The sequence below is a fragment of the Lissotriton helveticus genome, chromosome 1_1 (assembly GCF_964261635.1).
Source record: "Lissotriton helveticus chromosome 1_1, aLisHel1.1, whole genome shotgun sequence".
NCBI classification, from domain to species: domain Eukaryota; kingdom Metazoa; phylum Chordata; class Amphibia; order Caudata; family Salamandridae; genus Lissotriton; species Lissotriton helveticus.
Genome location: NC_136057.1, coordinates 1010478148 through 1010495168, shown reverse-complemented (window position 1 = coordinate 1010495168; position 17021 = coordinate 1010478148).

Below are 17021 nucleotides of genomic sequence, written 5' to 3'. Positions count from 1 at the left end.
GACGTACTGGCCAGCCACACTGGGGCAAAAGTGCTGCCCATCGAAGTGCCGGTGGCCTGTAGATAGATTTCGCCTTGATATTCAAAAAAATTGTTTTTCAGTGCTAGGGTAGCTTATTCCACCACAAACGTTCATGAGGTGGTGTAGTCCCATGTAGATTGTTCCAAAGTCTCAGTTATCACCTTAATGGTAGCATCCTGTGGTATACAAGTATATAGACTTTCAATGTCTAATGATACTAGAAAACAGGGATAATCTGGCAAGGTAACCATTACATATTTTTGCTAGAGGCAGAATCTACTCTTTAGCGATGTTAAATATAGGCGGACAATGAATTGTTTCCGGTGGCATACACTCTGCTCTCACATTTACATGTGGAGTGCTTGAAACACTTTCCATACCTTCTTCACTTGGCCTCTTTCGGTGGTTTCTGAAGACGACTATTGATGCAGCTGCAACAATCAGAGCCACGGGCATTGTCAACAGTGACAAATATAGGTACCTTTTCAGTTGCTCTTCAGAGCTGCTTGTTTCTTCTTCTGTAAAAACGTTAAGACAGACAGACATTACAAACACAGTAGAGGTACTTTCTTTCAAAGTAATTTGTGTAAAAACAAACATTCGCCTACATCTGACCTCTGCTTGTTTCACGTCAGTCATCCTTCCTTTCTATATCACAGACAATTCAGGAAGCCATTTACTGCAATGAGGGCGCCTTTCGCAATCATCATACAGGACCTCCGAATGGAGCTTTTGCCCTGATTAATTACACATCATGTCTCATGTGTAATTAATCTGGGTAAAAGTAACATTTGGAGAAATATAATTAACGTAAAGTAATTGCAACATATCTACGCGTATGCAGAACCCCCAATCCGGCGGATTTCAACCTGATGGGAACTCTGTTGGTTTTAAGTTTGGTTAAACTCATTACATTTTTTTTCTGCACATGACAAATGTACAGATCGAAAATCATTTTCTCCCTTGACTGCCTTAAAGACAGTTATGTGTCCACCACTGACCCAATGGTGGAAAGTTTTACATACTGGCGGATTTTCCTAGTCCTCTGGTGGGTTTTTAGCCATAAATCTGTCCTTAATCTCTAAACTACAGATTGGGAATTTCGACAATAAACCCAATTTTTTTGTCTGGCATTAGCGAAGACACTTTAATTTTACAAAAAAATGTATGTATAATATACTTAAAGGGGCTTTCACTACGCATAGAGCATGGAGCAATGGTTCAGCATACTTAGCCACTGGTTAATATTACGTTGAATGACTACATTTTTCTCTTTCATAATGAACATATCCACACACCAAGTAGTCCCCTTGGTGCCAGTGTATTTGTTTTTACTATATGATTACTTTAGTCTTGCCTTTCTGTTTAGAGCCTAAGGTAATATTCCAGCCTTATCAGTTCCTTTGTCCTGCCAATGGTATTGTAAATTGCTTTTGGAGTGCCTTTTGTCTATGTGACTACTACTATTTCACAGTTTAATAGATTGTACCCATTTGAAACTGTTCTGGATTAAGAAATATCTTCTTTCCTTCTTGCTTTTTTCCTTTCTTTTTCTTTCTTGCTTTGATCTTGCCTTCATTCTTGACTTCTTTCCTTCTTTCTTGCTTTTTTCCTGCCTTTGTTCTTCCTTTCGTCCTTTCTTCCTGCCTTCTTTTTGCTTTCTTTCTTCCCTTATTTTCTTACTGCCTTCTTTCACAAAGCAAGAGGAAAGCTGCCAGTACCAAACCGATTAGCATTTTTATGTATGTGTTAGTCAAGATCGTTTGTTTTTACTAAAATTGTGTATATAAAAAAGGTATTTATGTGGGTTTTCAGTCAGACTTCATCCACTGGTCTGCCAAAGGGCAGTGTGCCAGCCCATTTCAGCAATTGGTTAACTTCACCACGAGGTACAGCATGCTAACATTTCACAAGGAGTACATCCACATTGAAAATAGTTCCTTTCATTGACAGGGAGTACTAGGTAAAATGTGCTTTTTGGAGATCAAAACACATTTTTGTCTTCAGCCAATGCTTTAATTTTACATTGGATAAGGCCCAGCAGCTTCCTGAACAAAAATGTTTGCTAAAACCATTACAAAAGTGTAGGAGGCTGGCTTAGTATATGGCGCACACGCAAAGGAGTGGTGCACTTTGCACCAATCCAGGCAACCCTTACAGTGATTTTAGTAATCTTTGATAACCTTAGGCTCTCAAAGTGGCAGCTGTGGAGAGCAGCCTTCAGGCCTATCTTCAAGGAGTGTAAAGCATTTTATTTTACTACGTTTAATCAACAGTGTAGATTAAATGAAAAAGGACCACACAGTGTAAATGAAAAATAATTATATTTATTACACACACAATCACTAACACATTGTTATATCTCCTACCCAGATATATCACCAATACAGATGAAAATATGTTAAAGAAATCAGGTAAGTAGCACAAATGTACACTGGTGTCCAGGGGAAACCAAACCACATACTAAGAAAGTTGAATGCGATCTGCAAAGACGAATGGGATTTGGACCAGAAGACTCAGAGGAGCTGGGAGAACCAGGAACCACCTAAGGTGAGTACCCAGGAATCCCACGGAGGCTGTCTGCAGAGTGGAAACACAGCCTCATACACAATAGGAGTCAATAGAGAAGTCGTGGTTGCATTTTTAAAGAAGTATTGAAATGCAAATGTTATATTCTTTCTGCTTGCGCACTGTTCTATGTAAAATTAGCGTTCGTGGCACCATTTTATGTTTGGCTGCCATTTTGAACCATGATTAAAATTAATCTTCGCCCTTCCGAGAAATGGCTCCTGGTATGTTTTGCTTCTTCAAGGTTCGGCATTGCTCTGCTAATGAATACACTGTTCTTATTAACGCATACCTTTCCCACTAGATAGAGGCCTTCTCTCACCAGTCTTGTGGCAGGCACGGACAGAATGACCTTCAGTAAGAGATAGTGTGAGCCCGGCCTTTGAATCAAAACCTATCCTCCTGTTCCTTTTTGTTCTAGCTGCATCTGCCTGGAAAATTCCATTGTGGGAGTGCCTTTACTGGATCTGAATTGTACATAATGTATCTCTATGTTTTCTGATGCCAGTCCCCTCTCCAGCACTCCTAAGAGACTGGGCAGACCGGGCTCCGCTCAAGTGTACCTGACTAAATATATCACTGACTGACTCTTCATTTGGTATGGAAGGCTGATAGGTGGTCGTGAGTGACCCGAGTGACCCTAAGCGGGTCACTTCCTTTAGAAGGACCCTTCCCAGAGAACCCTGAAGAAACCTTTGGAGGACAGAAGGTTGGAGAGCCACCCAACCCGTGGATATCCCAGGAACCAGGTTACCTGCACCTGGGGAGCTGAGTGCATAAGGGTGCAGTGACAGCAGAACTGACGGTAGATGACAATGGCAGTCTTTGGAAGAAATGCCTCTGGAGAAGTCCTCAAGAAGTCCAGAGGAATCCAAGGTTGGATTCATGAAGAGTAGAACCTTCAAGCAGAGGGGACAGAGTCTATGCCACTTGGAGGTGATCAGGAGGCACGGAAGCACAATGCCTACTGATGTCGGGAGGTTCAGGAGAGTCGACGGTGACCTTGTTGCTGCAGCTGTGAGGATCAGACAATGCAGTGGAACCATGCAGGAGCTGTCCCACATCGAATGTTGGTGTGTAGGTGTTCAGTGTCCAGAGGGAGCACCAACAAGCCTTGGTAGCCTCAACTGACATGGAGAGCGAAAAGATGCAAATGTTGGGACCAGCAGGATGCAGGAGACTTACCAAGTGCAGGAGAGTCAGAGCAGGCCCAGAGGAAGCAGGGGAGCCACTGCAGCAAAGAAAGACCCTCAAGAGAACCCACAGGCTGGGGGCACAGGAGTCACAAGATGATCTCAATCAGTACATTAAAGATGAAGGCCCATGATTCAAGGACTACTGGAAGGACGCCGATCTTCAAGGGATAAGATGCTTGAGGCTGAGGCTTCCTGTAGCTTGACGATCTCTGGAATGCATATCCAACAGGCTTTGGCAGCAGCGAATCAACGCAGTACATAGGGGTCCGTTTCCAGCAGCTCTGACAAGGGATACTATCCTCTAAATTGCAGGAAAGACAAGTCAGGCCTCTGTAGAGCTACAGAACCACCACCTGTGTTGCTGAGCCTTGGGAAGTCTGTAGGACGTCAGAAGCAGCAGACCGGTCAGCTTCAATGCAGTGCCTGCAGATGCAAGGGAGTGACTCCTTCACTCCAAGGGAGATTACTACTGATGTCCTTGATACCCAGAGGTCTTCTGGAGAAAGTTGATGGAGCACAGACACAGACAAGGCAGAAGACTTAAAGTTCATCGAGGCTAGGAGCAGCTGGAGTATTTTGTGTTGCAGTCTCGGTTCCACTCGAAGTCCAATGAAGTTCAGGTGTCCAGACAGTCGAAGATTCTTGGTCCATGACAAATCTGAGGACCCACCCACAGGGTATCCCATAAATACCAAAGAAAAGGGTTGGAATGACCCCGAGGTCCCTCCCAGAGGAGGGGCTGGACAAAGGGGAGGATACTCCTCGGTTTTTTGTCCAGTTTTGTGAAACAGCGGGAACCAAGGGTTCCTGAACTGGTTCAAACCGGAATATGCAAGGAGGGCACCACTTGTGCCCTTCAATGCAGTCTGGTGGCCCTGGAAAGGAACCCCAAACCAGCCCAATAAACTAAGTCCTGTCTGGGAGGTGGTCACACCTCCCTGTGACAGGAAACCTATTGTTCTACCTTCCCCGGCTCCAGCTCAGCTCAGCAGCAGAAGAGCAGAATTGTGTCTGAGGTCGGCAGCAGCATTAGCTTGCTGGCATACCCTGAAAGGCTATTATCGGGAGTACAGGGGTTCGCCTAGTGAGCCCACCAGTACATGGGGGTCATACTTCCAGCACCAGAATCGCTGTTGGGGTATGATTACAACATGTACACATCTCACAATGACTGAAGTTCACTATATATCTTAAAATGGCTGACCGTACTTACAAAGCCTGGAGAATCATCTCTGGGGTTTTTAGGGGTGTCCTGCTGCAGGGGCACCTTCCCACTTATAACCAAGCACCCTGCCCTAAGAACTGAACAGCCTACCATAGGGGTGACTTATAGGTTTTAAGTGCAGTGACCTCAGATATAAGAAAAGGTATATCTGTTGTGAGGGGTGCAAGCACCATCTCACACAGGCTGCAAATGCAGACCTGTAGTTACAGTTTAAGTTGACTCTCATGGGTGGCACAATACATGTTACAGCCCATGGAAGATCTCGGGTGCACCTATGCACTGGGTACCTCAGTGCCATATACTTGTAAGGGGCACCAGTATCCAATTGTGGATGTACTAAAGAACATACCAGAGTCATTTTAGAAGAGGGAACACAAGTGCTGGGGGTCCTGATTAGCAGGATCCCAGCAGGCTAAGTCAAAAACACACTGATACCAGGCAAAAAGTGGGGGTAACCATGCTAAAAAGTTCCTACCTTCCAACAAACCAAAATAAAAATTGGCGAAAGGCTAGCGACCAACACCAGACCTATTGGCTTTACCAATGCTTGTTTGTAGTTGTAAGTGTAATGTACAACCATGCAGTGTCTTGTGGGTCACGTGGGAAAATACAGCTTACACTTTGATTTCTAAAGTATTCTGTTTCTGCCTACCATCTGGAGAGTTAGTATCCTGCATGTCTCTGAAGTTAATCCACCTCTATGTAACCTTTATAGTATAACAGATATTCTCCATTTGAGGGCCAGATTGCAGAAAACAACTTTGTGTTAGTTCTTCAGTAAAGCACAGGACCAAAATCTTTAGTCTGCTCAAGCAATAATTCTACAAAAAGCCTGAACGGTAAATACAAATTTTAGTAATATAGAGACACTGTTTTGATTCAACAACTCCTACAATTTCAAAATAAAATACAATAGGAGAAAAAGAATGTGGATATACAGCATGAATTTTCACTTGGCTCTCTTTCTTCTGTCAAAAAATTAAATAAATACAGAATTTAAATGCATTTCAGTGTACGTCTCCTATCCATACACATGACCTCAACAGTTATTTTCATTGTTGGCTTTCCCCGCACTCTTGATCAACCAAAGAACACCGGCACCAGGGTGCGTGACACCGAAACATCGCCAGCCACACCTTGAATACTTTCTCACTACACCCATGGCTGGTCTAGGAAGCCAAAAGCATCGCTGATGAAAATGCTCAAACCAGCAGTGGCGGCCAGCACAGGTAAGAGCGGTGAGACAGGTAAGAGCGGTGGGACAGGTAAGAGCGGTGGGGTGGGGCTGGGTCAGGGGGAAGTCGTCAGACGACGGGATAGGTAAAATTACATTTTAAAAAGTAAAAAACCACTTAACTTGAACTTGCCACATCACCGGCTCAGCGTTGCGGCGAGCGAGTAAGTGGTTTAATTTTTTTATTGAATTGTATCTATCCCATCGGCTGTTGATTTCCCCCACCCCGCTTTGCATCACCTCTCTTAGCTGTGCCAGCTGCCACTACAATCCAGCCCAGCTCCCTTTGCCTCTTCACCACTTCTCTCTCTTTCCCTCTCCTCTCTCTTCTTCTCTGAAAACTTTCTCTCTGCATTCCCTCTCTCTCGTTCTGTCTTTCTTGAACCGGTTTCAAAGGACTTCAGCCCATCATGGAAATGCCCGGTGGAATAAAAGGCCTGTCCAACCCTGACTACCCCTCCCCACCAGCAGGAATCACAGAATAGGTGACACCACAAACCCTCAAAAGAAAAGATAAGCATTGGCAAATCCAATATGTCTCGCCTATGGGAGAGCAATTGATTTTGTCAAGACGGCAGGGGTTGTGAAAGCGAGAAAAGGTGGGGTTGTGAAAGGAAGGGAGGGTGGAGGTTGTGAAAGCGAGTTTAGGTAGGAATGGTGAACGGGAGCGTGTATGGGGGTGAAGAGCAATGGAGAGTCAGTGCTGGCTAAGTCATAGTCCCTTTTTAGGTCGAGCCTGGCGTAAGCAGCACAAAGCGATGTCGCCAGAGAGCTCTATTGTTATGGACTTGCCGTGGAAGTGGGACAGGAGATGGGCACGCGCAGAGCTTTCGGCGATATGAGCAGGTGTACGCACTTCTGCAGACGGGCTTGCATGATGTGTACAGCTGCTGCTGGGCGCCGCTGCTCTGCTAGAGGCAATAGCTAGTTTCTTGTGGACACGCTTCCGAACACGTGCTAGCTTTACAGAGCTGCACGTGTTTTGCTGGCGTCTGCTGCCACTCCATGTTAATCACTTTCCTGCATTGTTTTCGGCAACTGAGCTTCAGCACTTGTCTTACTGGCGTCAGTGCTAGCTTTACAGAGCAGCACGTGTTTTGCTGGCGTCTGCCGCCACTCCATGTTAATTACTTTCCTGCTTTGTTTTCGGCAATTGAGCTTCAGCGCCCGTCTTACTGGCGTCATGTTTGCTTTTACTATTAACGTACCATTGTGGAGCCTTTCACTTAAATATAGCATTGTGTTCGTCTGCTCTCCCTGTAATTCCTATTACACTATCTGTTTACATTTTTATTAAACTACAGGACCGTAAATATGTTCACTGAAAAACACATATACTGGCCGTATTACTAGCGTTATATGTTCATTTGCTATTAATAACCCCCTGTGTCAATAGCTGCTCTGCTCTGTTGTGTATGTTTTTGTTACGTTCTACTCACAAACATTCAAAATGTACGGCTCCCTCCCTCATCCCCCACCCACACCAGTACCCTTAAGGAAATGTCACAATATAGTAGGTAGTAGGAGTCTTGGGTTTTCCGCTTTAGTTGCACAATACCTCACATTTCACTAACATTTATTCTTTAATAGTTTACATACATTATGATCCATCTCAAATTAAAAAGTATCTGTCACTGTTGTTTACTTTTAACATGCCCTCCATTAAACTACAAGCCTGTGTCGCTTTTCTAACCTTCTGAAACGTCTCATTTCACTACAGCTTTGGGGTACATGTCCGTACGTAGTCTCACTATTAACAAAACTAGCGTGCGTTGGAGGAGGTTTCATTGCCGCCCTGTATGCTTCACATAAACGTACTTTTGTGCACCCTCGCTTTTAATTATAGCTTCGTGCACGTTTACTCTACCTTTGGCAAAAGCTCCCATTACACTTTACATTTGTTTGCAGATAATATAACCCCACTAAATCTTCTGTAAAAATATTATTTAAAGCCTTACAGTTTTTTATTAGCAGCATTTCGATTATGCTACCATATCATGCATCTTCCTTTAAAACGCATCACATGTACTCACAAAATGTAAAACATTCATTTAACGTTCATGTTTCTATCATTCACATTATACTACTTCTGTGTGTTTCCTCGCCAACTCTTTATTAAACGACAACGTTGTGCTCTTATGTTTCTTTTCCTCAGCTTGCCATCAAACAATAGTGTTACATTTACGTTAAATGTTAGCATTTGCATTTTTACATTCCAACAATTCATGGGCTGCCTTCTCCCATCAACTAGGCTAACTTGCAAACACGCTCATAAAGACGCGCTAGCATCCACTATTAAAAAAAACAGCATGTGTTAAACTTGCGTCTTGCCGCCCTGTATGCTTCACATAAACGTACCTTTGTGCACCCTCGCTTTTAATTATAGCTTCTGGCACGTTTACTCTATTCTCACAAAAGCTACCATTACACTTTACATTTGTTTGCAGATAATATACCCTACTAAACCTTATGGACAAATATACTTTTAAGCCTTACAGTTTTCTCCTTAGCAGCATTTCCATTATGCTACCATATCGTGCATCTTCCTTTACAACGCATCACATCTACTCAGAAAATTTAAAATATTCATTTAGCATTCCTGTTTCTATCATTCAGATTATACTACTTCTGTGTGTTTCATCGCCAACTCTTTATTAAACAACAACGTTGTGCTCTTATGTTTCTTTTGCTAAGCTTGCTATCGGACAATAGTGTGACATTTACGTTAAATGTTAGCATTTGACTTTTTACATTACAACCATTCAGGTGCTGCCTTCTTCCATCAACTAAGTTAACTTGCAAACACGCTCATAAAGACACGCTAGCATTTACTATTAAAAAAAACAGCATGTGTTAAACTTGCGCCTAGCGTCATGCCGCGTTAATTTGTTTCCTGCTCTGTTGTTCAACACAAATGTTACAGCTCTCGTGAAGGAACTTGGGTGGCCGTCTCGCTGGCGCCTTGGGTGCTTGGTCTACTCAAAAACATTACTAAATGTACAGCTCCCTCACCTCCCCCCCACACACACACATTTGTATCCTCAAAAAAATCCCACATTATAGAAGTCGTCTCAGCTCCTCTGCTTTATTCCCACAATACCTCACATTTAACTAACATTTATTCTTTAATAGTTTACATACATTATAATCCATCTCAAATTAAAAAGTATCTGTCACTGTTTACTTTTAACATGTCCTCCATTAATCTACAAGTATGGGTCTCTTTTCTAAATTTCTTAAGCGTCTCATTTTACTATTGCTTCGGCGTACATGTCCGTACATGGTCTCGCTATTAACAATACCAGCGTGCGGTGAATGTTTTACTGCCCCTCTGTATGCTTCACATAAACGTACCTTTGGGCACCCTCGCTTTTAATTATAGCTTCGTGCACGTTCACTCTACGTTTGCCAAAAGCTCCCATTACCCTTTAAATTTTATGGCAGATAATATACACCCACTAAACCTTCCGTAAAAATGTTCTTTAAAACCTTACAGTTTTCTCCTTAACAGCATTTCTATTATACTACCATAGCGTGCATCTTCCTTTAAGACGCATCACATCTACTCAAAACATTTCAATCACTTGTTTAACTTTACTGTTCCTATTCTTAACATTATAGTCCTTCTCTGTGTTTCCTCATTAACTCTTTATTATACAACAACGTTGTGCTCTTTACTTTACACTTACTATATCTTAAAAAACACTGCTATTCTATGCACAAATACTTTACTATATCACTTTCCCCTTCAAACTCAGCTCCGTCTCTTTATCGTTTACTTCTGCCATGCCCCATAAAATTAATAGTTAATTATACGGTACTCTACCCTTACATTAACTGTGCCATCACATAAGAATCTATAACTCTAAACTTCAAACCCTATAAGCCTTTGCATGAAACTGCAGGTCCATACCCGTGTACACTGTTAAAAAAATACAGCATCATCTTCAATAATACTACTATTCCATGTAACAATATTCTGCCATTCCCCATATAATTAAATTGCAATCACACAGTAGTCTACCATTCCATTAACTCGGATATTACATAACAATCTGTGCTTGTATCTTCAAACTGTAAAAACCTTTGCAAGTCCATTCCCATGTCCACTGTTGAAAATATACAACATAAACTTACAAGTACTACTATTCCATAGACCAATAGTTTTCTATAACATGTTCCCCTTAAAACTACAGCTCCATGCCTTTATCGTTTACTTTGGCCATTCCCCATATCATTACCAGTCAATCACACGGTGCTCTACTCTTCCGTTAACTCTGCCTTTACATAACAATTTATGCCTGTATCTTCAAACACAAACAACATTTCCATCAAACTACAACTCCATACCCGTGTACGCTGTTAAAAAATACAGCATGGACTAGCCGTATTATACCCCCACTGAAACTCCAACCAAAATATATTTTTAAGCCACACAGTTTTCCCCTTGCCACTTTTTCTATTTTACTCATATCCTGCTTCTTCCTTTAACACGCATCAAATCTACTTGCAAATTACAATCATTACTTTAACTTTCCTGTTCGTACAATTCATATTATATTACTTATCTGTGCTTCCTCGCAAAGTCCCTATTATACTACAACGCCGTAGTGTTGGCTGTTTGCATTTACCTATTAAATACACTTTGCTGTACTTCATGTTTTTAAGCTTGTGCTATTCTCATTGCTTTTCCAATTGTTGTTGGCTTTGGCCATATCACTCGTCAAACTACAAGTTGGTTCCTTTTTTCGATCTTTATTAAGCGTCTCATTTAGCTACAACTTCTTGCTACACGTCAGTACCTGTTCTTACTATAAACACAAAAACTGTAAGCACATGTCTTATTAGCGCTATGTATGCTTTTCTTATTAACGTACCCGTGTGGGTCTCTCCTTTAATTGATGCTTTGTGCCCCTCTGATGTAGTTTGCAATAGCTTCCATATATTACTAATTTGTTCGCAGCTGATGTACCCCCATTAAGCCTGCCAATAAAATATATTATCTTACACTTTTTACCTTAAATGCCTCTTATTATGCTAACATCTCGTGCCTCTTCTTTTACGCTGCATCGAATCTAATATAATATTACAATCATTCCTTTAACTTTCCTGTTTGTATAATTCATATTATACAACATCTCTGTGTTTCATCACCACGCCCCTTTTCAAATACAATGTTGTGGTCTTGTAATTCACACTTACTTACTATACATTCCATAACAGTACGAGTCCAAGTTTGCCCCAGTCGTCTATTTATACCATGCCTCTCATTAAACTGCAATTGTGGCCCTCTCTTCCACCCTTGTACACTCTCATTTAACTATAGCTTTATGCCTGTCTAATCTACTTTTTAAAAACACCCATTACACTACAAATTCATTTGCAAATGCTCTACTTCCACTTAGCCATTGAAAAAACAATTGTTTATAGCCTTACAGTTTACCCTTGTGGGGCCTCTCTTTCAATTGTAGCTTCCTGCCCCTCTGCTATACCTTTCACTACACTTCCATTACATTACTAATTTGTTCGCAGCTGGTCTATCCCTATTGATATGACATTTTCTCATAGAGCCCCCTGCAAGAAGGACAATTGAAGGAAGTCCAATTCGCAGCAGAAGTAACGTGGGTTTAACCACATCAGGAACTCAGACCTGATACCAAAAGGTGAGAGCAAGAACGAATATGGAAGTGTAAAAAGACTCCTAAAAATTAGAAAGGGAAGTCACTAATGTACACTCATGCTTTCTCTAGAGTTGGAATCAGCAAAATCTCAAAACAAAAATGGTTAACTGAGAATACCAATTCCTGAAAGAACTCAAGAATAATAGGTGAGTGAGGTTCTCTTGTGACTGGTGGGTTGCAAAAAAAAGGGCGTAATCATGCAACTAAAAGGAATTATTCTAATTTTACAGAATAAATAAACTCAAAATAATTGAGACAAACAAACAGAAGACTACACCGATCTAAACGTCTGATTACCCTAACTAAGGTGTGTAACGTGATAGGACAACCTAGTTACTAGTTATAATAATAACAATGGAGGGGGAACTTAATGTGATTAACTGCTTCCCCACAGGGCAGAATTGAACGTAACTGCCAGAAATGAGAAAGGATACATACCGTGAGCAAAATTAAGTACCCTGCCTAAAAACAAAAGGTAGGACATTGAGGGATTTCAGTAAGCCTAAAACTCGAGAGCTAGATTAACGATCCATCTAATAATAAATTCTTTCTTGTTGGTAGAGCGAGACTTCAATAAGCCGCCAAAGAAGTTTTACTTCACATAGATGTCCTGAACAGAAAGGGATATTTTTAAGAGGTATACAATCCTATTGATTGCGTGATGCTTAAGTTGAGGGAAATGAATGTATGCATGGTTATATGAGCCTATCTGTCTAAGTCCATATTGATCCTTAAGGGGGTTGGTTCTAAGGGCTATCACAGTGATGTAAGTGCATAGTGGGACCACAAAATAAAGATGTACAAGTACAAAAATGAGTGATAAAGAAGAGATAAAGTTGTTCATTATATTGTGAATGTACTCTTACATTGGTATTTTCTGTTTACAGATATATGTGTACATCAGAATTGTCCTGAGGAAGGTGGGGCTTATTGCCATAACCACCGAAACGCGTCGACTACCCCGTTGGGGATGTATTGATTGTGTATATTTTATAATTGTTTCTTATTGCAAAGTGTGTTGATCTGTGTATCTTTGTGCCTATGTATTTGACCAAAAAAAACACCGAAATCTAGGCACCACTGAACAGACGGTAATTGTTTTTAACCATTTGTGAAGATTTTATGTCTTACAATGTATCGAATACTTTTTTAAACAAAAAATGTTATTATAAAAATTCTGAAGTTTTTGTACACAAAATCTATGTTTTTGTGGTTCTACTATAGTACAGAGTTGATGAATAGGCTGAGTGACAATATAGTGAGATGAATGAATGACTTGGTTCCCCATTTGAATCAATAACCCAGGGAACACTCAATTCCTTTTTTGCATTATTACCCTGTTCCTGTGGGTGTGACTAGAAGGGTACTCTTTCCTTTTTAACTATCCCTATTAAGCCTCCCGTAAAAACTTTATTTTAAGCCTTACACTTTTCACCTTAACTGCATTGTTGTATGCTACCATCTCATGTCTCTTCTTTTACAATGTGTTAAACCTGCTTCAATATTACAATCATTCCTTTCACTTTCCTGTTTCTATAATACGCATAATACTACACTTTGTGCTTCCTCACCACGTCCCTTTTAAACTACAATGCAGTGGTCTTGGAATTCGCCCTCACTATGCCTTCTATAACACTACAGTTCCATGTTTGCCCTAGTCGTCAATTTTTACCATAGATCTCATTAAGCTGCAATTTTGTGCCTTTCTTAAAGCTTTCTGCAGTCTCTCATTTAACTATAGCTTCGTGCCTGTCTAATCTACCTTCTCAAAACTCCAATTGCACTAGACATTCATTTGCAACTGCTCTACCCCCACTTACACATTCAGAAATCTATAGTTCAAAGCCTTTCAGTTTCTCCTTCACATTAAGTCTATTACGCTACCATTTCGTGCTCCTTTGTTTGTGCCGCGCGAAATCTACTTCAAGTTAACACCTCTCTTATTACTATATTTCAGATAATAGTACAGCTTTGTGCTTCCTCGCACACGGCCCATTAAAATACAACCTCATGCTCTTGCAATGGGCCCTCGTTATACCTTCAATTAAACTACAATTTCAGGCAGCTATAGCTTACCATTTTATGTTTTCCTTTAAACTGCAGCTCCGTGCTTCTATAGTCTATTTCTGCTATTACTCATTATTGCAAGTTAATCACCGTGTGTTTAACCCTCCTGTTAACTTTTCATTAAATAACAATTATATGCCCGTATCTTCAAACACTTTTACGCTTTTTAGTAAACTACATGTTCATACCTATGTCCGCCAATAAAAATATACACTTACAGCCGTTGTCTTACTAGCGCTATGTGTACTTTTGCTATTAATAATTCTCCGTAACAAATACACCTCCATACCAATAGCTGCTTTGCCGTATTGTGCATTTTATTGTTCTATCTATTTACGTCGCTGTTTTACTTACTCAGGTTGTCTCATTCATATTCCTTTTGCTGAGCTTGACATTATACAATAGTGTTACTGCTTCGTTAAATGTTCCCATTTGCATTCTTACATTACAGCAATACGTGTGTTACCTTCCTCCATTTACTAGGTTAGCTTGCAAACATGCTCATAAAAACGCGCCAGCAATCACTATTCTCAAAAACAGCATGTGTTCAACTTGCGACTAGCGCCATGCCGTGTTTAGGCGTTTCCTGCTTTGTTGTTCACCACAAGTGTTACACCTCTCGTAAAAGAACTTAGATGGCCGTCTCACTGGTGCCGTGTGTGCTTTTTCTACTCACAAACATTACAAAATCTACAGCTCCCCACCCCACCTCCAGCCCTCACACACACCACTGCACTCAACAAAACTCCCCATTAAATTACTAGTTTCTGCTCCTCCACTTTATTCTCACAATACCTGCCATTGAACTAACTATTCCAAACTCTATAGTTTAATTACATTATGATCTCTCTCAAACTACAAGTCCACGTCACTGCTGTTTACTTTGCTATGTTCCCCATCACACTACAAGTCCGTACCTCTTTTCTACCTTTATTAAGCGTCTCATTTAACTATAGCTTCGTATCCAACTACTCTACCTTTCACACAGCTCCTATTTAATTACATATATGTTAACAGATGCTTTACTCTCTAATAATCCTCCTATAAAATTATAATACCAAGTCTTTCATTTCTCCTCTTGCCATCATTTATTAAGATACTATTTCATACCTCTTGCCTAAACTTGCGTACATATACTTTTCAATTGCAGCAATTTCTGCGCCTCGCGTAAATATACTTTTCAATCGCAGCAATTTCTTCAGTTCTACTATAACTATAATTCGTATTCTCTTACAAATCTGTGGTGTTTCCATAAGTCCCTATTAAACTACAACTTATGCTATTCTGCTTTACACTGCCATACCGTCCACATTACTACAATTCCATGCCCCTATAGTTTACTTTCAGCATGCCTCCTTCACATTATAGCTGAGTATTCTGATGTTTACTTCTGCTATTCGCTATAAAACTACAACTCCGTCATAATATGCTGTACCATCTCGTCAACTATCTCGTTCAACTACACTTCAATGCCTCTCTTTTCACACTTATATAGCTTCTCATAAAACTGCAAGCCCGTAGCCTTGTTCAATGTAAAAAACACCATGTAGCAGTTCTTTTACTAGCATCATGTGTGCTTTTTTTTACTAACGTGCCTACGTGGCAAAAACTGCTTCACCCTATTATGTATGTTTTTCATGTATCACTTTACGTGCTATTTTTTATTATAGAGATTAGTTTTGAGCATGCTTCTTAACATTCATATATTTCTTTCCAGTAATACACATACATTATGTACTTACACTTCACTTTTATATTACTTCTGTTACAGTGCAACACGTGCTTCCCTGCTTCATTTCTGTTAGTTGTGTCGTCAAAATACAGTACTTCAACTTATTGTATACGTGTTTGCTGTATGTATTTACCTATCACATTCAGTTCACCGTAGTTCGTTTTCCAAGCCTTCAATCACTGCCCCTGTAGTCTATAGTCATACCTTCCATTAAGCTCCAATTACGTGCCTCTCCTCTGCCATCGTAAGCCTCTTATAAACTTTTTTAGCAAACTACAAGTCCGTACCTGTTCTCACTCTAAAAAAAAAATTACAGAGTGTGGCAGATGCCTTACTAGTCGCATGTTTAATTTGAAATTAACATGCCCCGTGGCAATGAAATCTTTGCTGTATTTGGCATGCCTTCGCAGTATCTATTTACATTTTTACATTACTTACTGGTGCTTTTATTAGGGAAACATGATCTTTTGCCGTGCATATTAATGTATTATATTTACTTTAGCAATACACATAGCCCCTATGCTCTAATACTGTTATTACTCTTATCGCACTTAGTCCTTTAACCCATAAACATTAGCCCAGCCACCAATCCAATTTACGAACAGCATACTATCTGTCTATTTCAAGACTGCACTATTTTTATGTAGCTACCGCCCCGTTCCCTCCGCTTACTTACAGACAACACTTTTATCATGCTGCAATTATATGCCCTTAGTGGGCATTGTACCTAACAGCATTGCTATCTTAACACCGTGTATATTATGTTGCATTTGCAAACATTTTCACTTCTCTACAAGTCCCTTAACAAGTTCCCACTGCTATATACCTATACTTTACTATGCCATGTTCCCCTATAAATTACAAGTCTAAACCTCTATCGTCTAGCTCTGCTGTTCCCCATTAAATTACAACTTAATCACACTGTGCTTTACCCTCCTATTAACTCTCCGTTACATTAAATTTTTTATGTCCGTGTTTTCTAATCCTGTTAAGCGTCTTATTAAACTACAATTCCGTACATGTGCTATCTAAAATTACAACAATTCTTGTGCTGCCTTCTTACATTGACTAGGTTATCTTGCAAACATGCTCATAAACACGCGCTAGCATCCGCTGTTATAAAACAGAATGTGTTTTTCTTGCAACTGGTGCCATGCCACATTAATTAGTTTCCTGCTTTGTTGTTCAATACAAGTGTTAAAACTCTCGCAAGGGAACTTCAGTGGCCGTCTCACTGGCACCATTTCTGCTTCTTCTATTCACAAACATTGCCACATCTACAGCTCCCCCCCAATAC